Source organism: Lactuca virosa, chromosome 4 (genome assembly GCF_052849685.1).
Source record: "Lactuca virosa cultivar CGN04683 chromosome 4, Lactuca_virosa_CGN04683_v6, whole genome shotgun sequence".
Lineage (NCBI taxonomy): Eukaryota > Viridiplantae > Streptophyta > Magnoliopsida > Asterales > Asteraceae > Lactuca > Lactuca virosa.
Window position 1 is genome coordinate 469353650 of NC_136429.1, and position 12544 is coordinate 469366193.

Sequence of the window (12544 nt, forward strand, 5' to 3'; positions counted from 1 at the left end):
GTGAGACATCCGGCTTCACCGTACTCTCAAGTACGCATTTCAAGTCCTGTATTATAAACCATAATCTCTTGTAGGGAGAGCGTGATACTTGTGTATAGATCTATACGGGATTGACAATCTCGCACCTAAATTGTTAGCTACAGTTAGACCGGCAGGTCTGGGCTGACAAACATCATAATACTGCAACGCCTGAAGAACGTTGTTACAGGCAGTCTGGGTCAATAGCATGGTTATAAAACTCACATGGAGTATCGAAATATTTTTGATTTACGAGACTATTAAATGCATTCAGTAATTACATTATATATGTATAAATCCACTTACACCATTTTTAGTACGGAAGATACTTATGCATTCCAGTCTTTGGAACTTTTTCAAACTACCACACATACATGAAAAATATTGGATTTTCTAGAAACACACTCAGTTATTTTTACCGAAAGGCATACAATTTTAGTACAAAAACGCTTATGAACTCACCAACTTAATTGTTGACACTTTTTCAAAACTACTTGTATTTCAGAGGGAACCAGTAATACAGGTAAAACATCAGCTTTTGGAGAAAGAAACGCTAAGGCGTCAGTTTTCAAAACTTATTAAATCATCATATTTGTAATATTCTTTTGAGACATGTATCACATGCAACAATTTAACTTTTAAATTATATTTATGATGGTTGTGTTTACTTTCTTTACGAATATTCAACTGTTATGATACTACGTTAAGTCACCCACCCCCGAATGTTTCCGCCATTCTGGTTTGTGGGTGTGACACACACTCAAGGTGAGTTCATACCCCCACATTTTCGATTTTTTCATGTTTTGGGGGGTGGGGGGGAATACAAGTAAAGTTAACTTTTAACACAAATGTTTGCATGTGCAATTACCTTGCGAATATAAAATATTATTTGCATGAAATATGAGTATTACTAGTTTTTAAAACATCTATTTGTGGTATGATAGTTTTAATGATATAAAACTAAGAAAAACAAACACAAACTATGATATATTTTCATTAGTAAAAGGTTAAAACCACAAAGACACAACCCAATATATGGTGCTTTGACCATACACTTTGAAACTAGACAAAAACACCGTTAAAAACGGGGCAAAAGCTCGAAATGGACTTTTCATACAAATCTCTCATACTTTTGTTAGATGTAAGTTTTTATGACATAATCTTTTAAAGACATCTAGACAAGATTACTACTATGTATTTATATAAATGATTATATAAATAGTCTTAAATAACAAACATAATAAACTATAATTGGTATAGTTTGGGGAGTCATAAACACTGTATTATCATTCGGAAGAATCATGTAATTATTTAAAGGTATAACTATTTTTACACTATGTAACCACTATGGAAGAGTAATGCATTCATTTAAAAGTAAAAGGGTTTTCAGTACACTATACGTAAACCGGTTAATACAAATTTTGTGAGACATTTGGCTTCACCGTACCTACGAGAGTACACACTATGTTCTGAATTATACCGAGAGTCTCTTGGAGTAGAGAGGGTGACACTTGTGTATAGATCTATACGGGATTGACAACCCCACACCTAAGTTGTTAGCTACAGTTACACCGGCCAGTCTAGGATGACAAATGTCTAACATTCCAACGCCTGAAGAACGTCGTAGCAGGCCAACTAGTCATTAGCATGTTATGATAACTCACATGGGGTATTAACAATACATTTGGTTTACGGGGTTAACATACATTCACTTAGTTTTATATAAAGATAAAACTACATAATACTATTTCCCAGTACAACATTACTCATATTTTAGTCTTTGGATTTAAGACTTACAACTCATTATTAAAGAAAATATTGGATTTTTTGAAAGTACACAATATCATTTTTACGTGGAAAAGTAGCCAATACTTCTCATACAAAACACTTATGAACTCACCAACTTAATTGTTGACACTTTTAAAAATCACTTGTATTCTCAGGAAATCAGTAGACAGCTAACCGAAGCGGTCTTGAGGATGGGACGTTGCAACATCACGTCATTTATTTTTGTCATATGTATATGGTGCCAAGTAAGCAATGTTTTGAATACAATGTAAACTTATTATTTATCAATATGATGGTTGTAATGATTTGATCGCTACTATTCGTTGGTTATGACACTGCACATGAAGTCAACCCACCCCAGACGTTTCCTCCGTTCTGGTTTGGGGTGTGACAGAAATCATCACCATAGATTTAGCTTGTGATTTATCACTACAAATTTAAGTAGGGATTAATCACGACTGATTTTGCTAGGGGTTAAGTACAAAAAATTTAGCTAGGGATTAATAACCATGGATTTTGCTAGGGATTAATCACCATGGATTTTTCTAGGTGTTCATCATCACAGATTTTGCTATGGATTGATCACCACAAAATTTGTTAGGGATCCACTACAACATAATTTTTCATGGAAGAACTACTATGGAATTTGAAACAGAATACTACTACGGAATACCATCTACAACAGATTTTATTTTGTTGTCACATTTGCGACGAAATTATTGTTTCCCTCGCAAACCCTTGCTACGGGGTTTTTTGGGACAAAAATGGGTCCTTACTAATTCCACCGCTATTCGTTTTTTGCAATGGAATTTCATCTTTTTGCAATGGATTCCTTCCTTAGGAAAAATAACTTTTTTATATTGCATGTTCTTGATGTGCCATGATGTCTCTTCATGTGCCACTTAGGTTGTGATGTATACTGGGATGAAAAAGATTGTCCATGGATGCTCGGAAGTCGAAGATGGTCAAGTCGGATGTCACAAATGGCATGATGTGCCACTCTGGTGGTGGATGTGCCATCATCATTCCTGATGATCCATTTGGTTGATGATTTTCCATCTTGTGTTTTGTCGATGCTTATGTAATGTATGAAGGTTCAAGAAGCGACTGTATAACTAATTATGATTGGTTGGCACCATTCATAGGCCTATGGATTGATAGGCTTGGCCCATTAGGGTTTTAGTTCTGATCCCAAATCTATAAATAGGGATGAGTGCTCGTCATTTGTTGAGGTAGCGTCTTGTGTATCCTTCACGAATAGGTCGAATCTCTACTAGTTGTACTGGTAATTTCTTTTTTAGAACTCTATGAAAAAGAATAATCCCCACCCGCCTGAAGACGTAGTTCACTTTAATCAGAACATATAAATATTGTGTCTTTGTATGCTTTTGGTTTCGTGTGGTATCCACATTATTTCATAACAATAGTTATCTAATCTTGGCAAGTGGCATCAAATCTATTCTGATTCTTGATAAGTTTTGTCTGATTAATAACAAGTTGTATTAAAGCTACAGTGGTATTATGTTGATTGAAGATGGCATCTCACAAGTTCAATTTGGAGAAATTAAGTGGTTTGAATGATTTCACTTTGTGGAAGGTAATAATAAAGGCTATTCTAGTTCAAGAGGGTTGTGCGGAAACATTAGCAGGAGAGGCGAAACTGCCAAAAGGCATATCGGTATAGAAGAACGTAGATATTATGGCAAGAATGCATATTGTTATTATGTTGAGTTTGATAGACGAAGTACTGAGAGTGGTCGTGGATCAAAAGAGTGTATATAGGGTTTGGGAGAAATTGACAAGTATCAGAATAATTCTTTGATGAATAAGTTGTATCAGAAGCCATGTTTGTATACTATTGGGATTTCTGAATGTACCCAAGTGAAGGACCATATGGATAACTTCATTAGGATCATCTTGGATTTAAAAAGTGTGAATGTAAAGATTGAAGATAAAGATCAAGCACTAATCCTATTATGTTTACTTCTGAATTCTTATGAGAAATTTATTGATAGCATGTTGTATGATAGGACAACAATGATAGTGAATGATGTGAAGCATTATTTGATGTCCAAGGAAATAAAAAGACATGTTTCAGCTGGTGAAAAATTTTCCAGTTCCACTTTTTTTGTAGGTATAGGAAGAACATCAGATAGATGTGGAGGTAACATATGAAAATAAATTTCCGAATCTAAAGCCAACATTAAATGTTGCAACAAGTATTGTTGATGCTTGCATCTTGGACTCATGAGCATCTTATCATATGGCTTATAATCACAACATGTTCGAATCCTTTAAAGAATGGAATGGAACAATCAAGATGGGTGATGACGATATACATACAATCAAAGGCAGTGGCATAATGCAGATCAATATACATGAGGGTATGCTCAAGACATTGGATTACAGGAATGTACCAAATCTTCGAAAGAATCTGATCTCACTTGCACTTTGAGAAAGGATTTAGCATGGAATGTACCAGATCTTCGAAAGAATCTGATCTCACTTGCACTTTGAGAAAGGATTTAGCATGGAATGGGTGATTAGGTAAGAGCCTCCAAGCGTAATCTTTTTGTTATGAATGGAAAACTAGATCATGGGATATATTTCCTAAAGGTTGTACAGTTAACGGATTAGTGGGGCCATCTAAATCCTTGGTTCAGTATGATGATAAAACAAAGCTATGGAATCATATGATGTGGCACATGAGTGATGAGGATTATATATATATATATATATATATATATATATATATATATATATATATATATATATATATATATATATATCAAGGTATAGTTCAATTATACTAAAACATATTGCAAATACAAGTGTATACAGTCGAACCGTTCTCTTCTCACAAATCAATGAAGTACCTGAAAAACATTTATAATCAATTGGGTAAGCACAAAACTTAGTGAGTCCCCTAAATTACCATATACCACAATACACAGACAATGCAGACACATAATGGACTTCAACATAAAGTTGGTCTGCCCATTAGCCTTTAACATGAAGCTGGTCTGCCCTTTTTTGCCTACTGTGTAAAGTTGTTCCTGATGGGTTTTGAGCATTCTAACACTCCTAAGTGTACATGCAACCCTAAATACCTTGGATCTATGTTTTCTCTATTATACATGCAATTATGAACTTTCCAAGGTATTACCCTATCTAGCATACAATACTTGATACTTGGGTAATCAAATGGATAGAATACATACCTTTGTTTGATGTAGCTTGTCTCCATGAAGCTTGAGTGCCTAGTGCCCCAAGTGTGACACCTCAAATGGTTCACACAACACCAAATGCACATGGAATGACTTGAGAGAAATGGAACACTCCTTGAAATCGTCTAGCCCTCATATACACACATTAGTTCACGATTTCTTGAGCAATGGGATTCTTTTATATGGTGGCTATTAGGGTTACACCATGTAACTCATAACTTTACCCATTCCTTATGCTCCATGGATTTTAACCTCCATGGAGTATCCATGGGTCACCCCATGGACTTAGTCCAACATAAGGAATCTTGGATCACAAGCCCACATATATAAGAATGAATGATTTACACAATCAACCCATATATTTAATTTGTCTCCTTTTGATCACTTAATTAATTCCAAATTAATTCTTGATCAATACTAATTAAATAACCTTATTAATATATTAGAACTTATAATATATAACCAACCTTAAGTGTTATTTCTCTCATTATAGTCTATCCAAATGCATGATGCCATGCAACCCAAATGGACCATGCCGGGTCGGGTCAAGTCTTACCAATTATAGTTATGGACTTAGACATTAATCCAACAGTTCCGCACCTTAACCTTCAACGTAAATTTGGTATGCCCGAGTATATTGGCCTTCAGCACGAATCTTGTCCACCCTCAACTCCCTACATATTATATCAATACATATCTGACAAACAAAAAATTTCACACAACAGGAAACTAACTATGCTAGTCTAATTGCTTAAAAGTATACTATAGGGAAACTATATCCTAACATGTAGAGGATATATATATACTGGAGTATAAGTATAAGGAAGAAAAAAATGTTACAATATATCTAGAGAAATATGGCCAAATATTTTGTGCCACATCATAATGTTTGAATGAGAAAAAAACACATGATTTAAAGAAGAAACTAAGGAAACAGACAAACCATCTGATAAATTGTGTTTGAGGTAATCATAATCAAACACATATAAATGATTTATTCTCTTCATAAGAACACCAAGTGCAATTCTATTCGTCAATAAAGGGTCCTGCATGATACAAGTCTCATCAATAAACAAAACAAAAGTGTGAAGTTCTGATGTAAGTTCAGTTATGGAGACAATGTTAAATCTGAAAGAAGGAACATATTTCACATTACGTATGAGAATAGGGTCATGAAGTTGTACATCTCCATAATGTTAAGCAAGAAGACCGAGGAGCTCGATTTTATATGGTTGAGAAAATTTATTTATGGACACAAAAAGATTGGGATTAGAGCACATGTGTTATGTAGCTCCACTGTCATTGATGAAAGAAATATATGGTTTAAGAGGAGAATATGATATATATACATTAAAAAAAATGAGCATAGGAAAAGAAATTACCATTACGAAGCATACTACTATTATAGATAGAAACATTGCTAGATGATGATGATTGAAAAGAATTCTGATTGATCAATGGTAAGAGATACTAATATTGTTCTTGTCAAATACTTAAGAAAGAATAAGTCGTTGCCATTTGAATAGTAGCCCTAGGTTCATTCTTATTAATTTTGGTGAATTAGAAGGTGAATGGAAAGCCAATCAAATAGTAACATTAAGCTTTAGAATAACCTAATTTCTTGTTGTGAGCATAGTAATTTCTTGTTATGAGCATAGTAACGTTATTCTTGAACGATCAGTGAGTAAAAAATGGAAACGCTTGGTAAGGGTGTCATCATTAAGATTTGTCCTTGAATTACTTTGTATGTGTTATTTAAGCCCATAAGCAATCGAATCAATCATTGATCATAAAAAAATTTATGAAATCCTATAGCAACAACACAAGTGCAATATGCAATACTCTGGACAATGGAAAGTTCATCCTGGATTTTCAGTAATTTTGTGAAATAGGTTGAGAAATCATCCGATCCTAGTGATAATGAGTAAAATTTATGTTGTATTTGATAGATCAATGCACCATATGTTTGTTCATAATGATGGTTATGTTCCTTCAATATTTTAGAGGCAGCTGGAAGAAATAAAACACTTTCAGCAAGGGTGGAATATGGAGAGTTTAATTGCAAACTAATAACTATAGTATTCATTCGATTTCAATTTAAATATATGGAAGAATCAGAAGAAGGTTGTGAAATTTAGCCATCGATGGAAGAAAGCTTGTTCTTCGCGGACAAAGCAATTGTCCTCGATCGTTTCTGTGACATCCCCTAATTTCTCGGCCAAAAAAGACCGATTTAATTTATGCATTTTAAAATAAAATCAGAGAATCTTTTTAAAAGATGTTGCGGAATTGGTCCCCAAAAACAAAACATGATAAAAGTTTGTCAAAAACTTTCTTTAAGAAATATATAATTTCCTTTTATATTAAAACCTCGGGATGTCATGTTCCGATACAGATCAAAAGCATAAACAAGACATTATAAGCCTTACAACAGTTATTTATAACTACTGGCCTATAATCCATAAATCACTCATCATCATCATTCGACTATACTCGGGGTCCACTACCTGTAATCATAAAAAGCTGAGTGAGTCAGGCTTGGAAGCCTGGTGAGCATATAGGGTTTTCAACCCACAATAAATAAATTTATTATGCTTAAACATCAATCAATCAACCAAATTACCCCAACCCCATTATCTTATTAATTTCTTAAGGGTTTACCCTAAGATTCAACTATCACTCCTTCCTAAGGATTCATCCTAAGGAATAGGCACAAGGTCACACCAACACCAGGGTTTATACAACAGGGGCTAAATTCATAACTCTTATTTATTGACAGTATTATTGACAGTATTCACCCCTGTCATACATGTCAATCGGTTTTTAGAGTACTCCAAATGAACATATACTTCATTACACCTACAGGTTGCGGGCCTGCTAGCGTTCCACAGACCATCTATAATAGTCCATGGTTGTCATCCCTACTCTGCTGAATGACGGGGGTCACCGTTTGGGTAAGGGCTTATCTCATATTTCACCACTCACCCTCAACTTATGTTCTCCTTTCACCACTCACCCTCAACTTATGATCGATATTACTGATCATCTCCTTTATTCCAACTCACCTTTCATCACACACCCATTATTTCATCTACCCATGTTTGACCCAACATTTTTGTAGATAAAAATACATATACAGTTTAAATTATTTAAAAACATGTATAAATCACACCTTCAACATCCAACTCAAATAAATAAACAATAAATATTCACACAGCACGTATTTTATATAAAATACTTCATATCTATGTGTAAGGTGAAAGTAACTACACACTCACCTGATTTAATGAAAATCGGGTAGCAATTCGTTTCCTAAAACGATCGTTTCTAATAAAACCGGGAGTTTTATTGAGAAACCGGGCTCTGCAAAGGTTCGGGTTTCGAAACCGAAAAGATAAATTTTTCGGGCTTCTCGGGCACTTCGTGGCGTATTTCGGGGGTTATAATCGATATCGGGGCTTCGGGGGAAGTTAGAATGAAAGAAATATGGGTTTAGGGGCTAAAATTGACAAGTTTTCAAAATACCCCCGGGAGGTCTCGCACCCTCCTATTTATAGGGGCCGAAGCTCCTGATACGATGGCTGAGAAGCCTCCAGGTGGGGAAGATCTAAGGCTCGCAGGGGGATGGCTCGCACGAGGTCTGCGCGTGCGAAGGCTTGCTGTCCTCTTCTTACTGGACTGAGGTCTAGGTCCGCAGTAGGGGGTGTTGTGGCATTCATGCGAGGGTTCGGTCACGTGCAAGAGGGTACGTGTCGCTTTCTCAGTGGACCACTTCGGATCAAGTCAGGAGCTCGGATGACTCAGCAGCTCGGACACGTGGCTCGCATGACTCACCAATTTCGGACACGTGGCACGTTCTAAGCGAGGGTGACGTGGCAAAAACGTGACTATGCGAATTTTCTTGATTTTTGTGCAAAAATTCTAAAATCCATAAATTTCGCATACGAGCTCCGTTTTTGACGTTCTTTATATGCACGCGTAGGTAAAATTACGCTCTACAACTTCCGTTTAGACTTCGTCGGCTAATTTTGAATTTAATTTTTATATTATTATTTTTAACAGACCGGGACATGAAATCTGTTAAAAATTCATAACTTCTTCATCCGACGTCCGTTTTCGTCATACTTTTTACCGTTGTGCTACTAATGACGAGACCTTTGATTCTCGTTTAGGTCGTGTCGGCTAAAAATCACTCGATCTAAAATTCGAGTTTTTAGCTGTCTACTGGTAAGCTGAAACTTCGAAAAATCATAACTTCCTCATACGAAGTCGGATTTGGGCGTTCTTTCTATACCAACTCTCGGTTTAACGAACACTACGAGTTTCTTTTAGATCACCAAGGCTAAAAAGTAGTTTATCAAAAACTCACTTTTTACGACATTCAGCACCGAGCCGGTTTTGTCGTGAAACTTCGACAGGTCATAACTTCTTCGTTATAACTCGGATTTCGGCGTTCTTTATATATCCGTAATCCTTGTCACGACCACTACAACTTTCTTAATAGATATCGGCTTTATCTAATATTTATTTTCGACGCTCATTTTTATTCTTAATTAATTAACTCCTAGTAATTAAGCATAAAACACATAAAACACATAATATTCACATAATTCCTTTTCATTTCTTCTAAATGAGTTATAAAGGTTAACCTAGACCATTATGTCAATATTAATGCCTAGCCTAGAAACACGGGCGTTACAACTCTCTCCCCCTTAGGATGATTTCGTCCCTGGAATCACACAACGACAAACAACTACGGGTAGCGACTCACCATGTCACTCTCCGTTTCCTAGGTGGGATTTGGCCCATTTATATGTTTCCAACGCACAAGCACTAAATCGACTATCTTACGTTACAACTTCTTAGTCTTACGGTCAACGATTGCCTCAGGTTCTCCAATAAACCTCTTGCTCTCATCCAACCTTAATTCAGAAATGAGAATTATGTCGGGCACACCTCCCGTGAACTTCCTCAAATAACACACATGAAATGTGTTATGAATACCCTCCAGTTCTTCCGGTAATTCTAGCTTGTAAGCTTGATTCCCGATCCACCGAAGAACTTTAAATGGTCCAATAAACCTTGGACTCAACTTTCCCCTTCTACCAAACCTTATAAGTCCCTTCCACGACTAGAATTTAAGTAAAACCGAATCTCCAACTTCGAATGATATCGGTTGTCTTTTCTTGTCAGCATAGCTCTTTTGAGCAGCTAACATCCTTTCCCTAATCACTTTCAACTTTCCAGCAGTCTGATGGACTATTTCAAGTCCCATAAGCTGCTTTTCCCCAGCTTCCAGTCACCATGACGACATTCAACACTTTTCCTCATACAAAGCGTGATAAGGTGCCATCTTGATGCTTGAGTGGAAACTATTACCCTAGAAAAATTCTACTAAAGGTAAATGTTCATCCCAGTTACCTTGGAATTCCAGGGTACATGCTCTCAGCATATCCTTCAACGTTTGAATCATTTATTCGCTCTAACCATCGGTTTGCGGATGGTAAGCCGTATTCAAACACAACTTGGTACCCAATTGCTCTTACGGACTCCTCCAACACCTTGAGGTAAAACGGCTGTTACGATCGGATACAATCGTTAACGGAACACCGTGAAGCCTTACAATTTCTTTCACATAAGAATTCACAAGTTTATCCATAGACCATTTCTAGTTGGCTGCTATGAAATGTGCACTCTTAGTGAAGCGATCAACGACCACCTAAATCTTGTCGTGAACGTTCCTTGTTCTGGGCAGTTTAGTCACAAAATCCATAGTGATGTCTTCCCATTTGCCCATGGGTATAGGCAAAGGTTCTAAAATCCCATACGGTTTCTGATGTTGTGCCTTAACCCTAGCACAAGTTACACACTCGGCCACATACTTTGCAACATCGAGCTTCATCGTCGACCACCAGTAATAGGGTTTTAGATCCCTATACATTTTCGTACTGCCGGGATGAATCGAGTACATGGTTTTGTGAGCTTCTTCCATCAGAAGACCTCTTACTCCTCCCGCCTTAGGTTCCCAAATCCTATCTTTGAATACCTTCAGTCCTTGACCGTTTGTATCAAACACCAACGTTTTGCCCAAACGTTCCTCCTTTCGGTCATTTCTCTCTAAAGCTTCCTCTTGAGATTTCTTTCTACTTTCCACAACTGTCGAGACAACTTCAATTCTCAATGCTCTTGGCCTTTTCTTTTCAAGATTTACCTTCCGACTGAGAGCATTAGCAAAAACATTTGCTTTACCAGGGTGGTAAAGTATCTCACAGTGGTAGTCCTTGAGTAACTCTAGCCAGCGTCGTTGCCTCATGTTCAATTCCTTCTCCATACCTTTTAGGCGAATACTACCGCTGCCAACTCCAGACCATGAGTGGGGTAGTTATTTTCATGCTCTTTCAATTTCCTCGATGCATACGCTATCACTTTATCCCTTTGGCTCAGAACACAACCTAACCTAACTCCAGAGGCATTACTATAAAATGTGAAGTCATTAAGTCCTTCAGGTAACGAGAGAATCGATGCTTCACACAACTTCTTCTTTGACTTCTCAAAGCTTCTTATGCTTCTTATTCCAAGTATAGACAGCTCCTTTCTGGGTCAAAGCTGTCAATAGAGTCGCGATCGAAGAAATGCCTTGGATAAATCAGCGATAATATCCAGCTAATCCTAAAAAGCTTCAGATCTCCATAGGACTTTCAATCGTAATCTTCGAGTTACAAAATAAATCCTTATTGAGGACTCCTTCTTCTTCTTAGAATAAGTATTTTCCTTCGTTTATTGTAACAGACCGATGGGTCATGTTCTAATGATCTCTCATTGTATACTGCACTACTTAGACTCAGATCTCCTAGGGACAAATTTCGGAGCAAACTATACCTTCCTTCATGTTCTAATGTGATACAATCACAGTTCAACATGTATCATTTCTAACTACCAACTTCTTTAACAATGAGTGCGATACTTCTATTGATCGCTTTGATCATTTCTCACTTCAATCTTCTGGCTTAAGTCAAATGCTACATCGAACTTGGTTCTCTGAACCACATAATAAACTCATCTTAGTCGGACTCGATTCGATATGACCTCTAAGGTCGGAATAACAATCATCTTCTTAGTTATTACCGAAACGATGGTAACGACATACTAGAATAAGACGGAATCAGTTACTAGTTCCTTGGTAACCTTGTGACTTTCCCTGATCCAAGCGTGAGTCCTGTGCTTCCAGTAGTATAGATCTCTACTACTATTCACACCTACTCATACTCGTCCCAAGTACGGTCTCGCAGTCCCCAAGTCCTAAAATCACAAAACAATTTAACACATACGAATGTGTCCAATTAATCATAAAATTTTCCTAGACTCTACTAGGACTTCTTCCATGCGTATCTTCTGTCATCAATTCTACTTCAACTTGGTTGGTGATCGAAATTCCAGATGATGGAACAACTTCAAGAATTACACCAACCATTCATCATCCTGCCAATCGAAGGTGTACTTCAGACGTACCA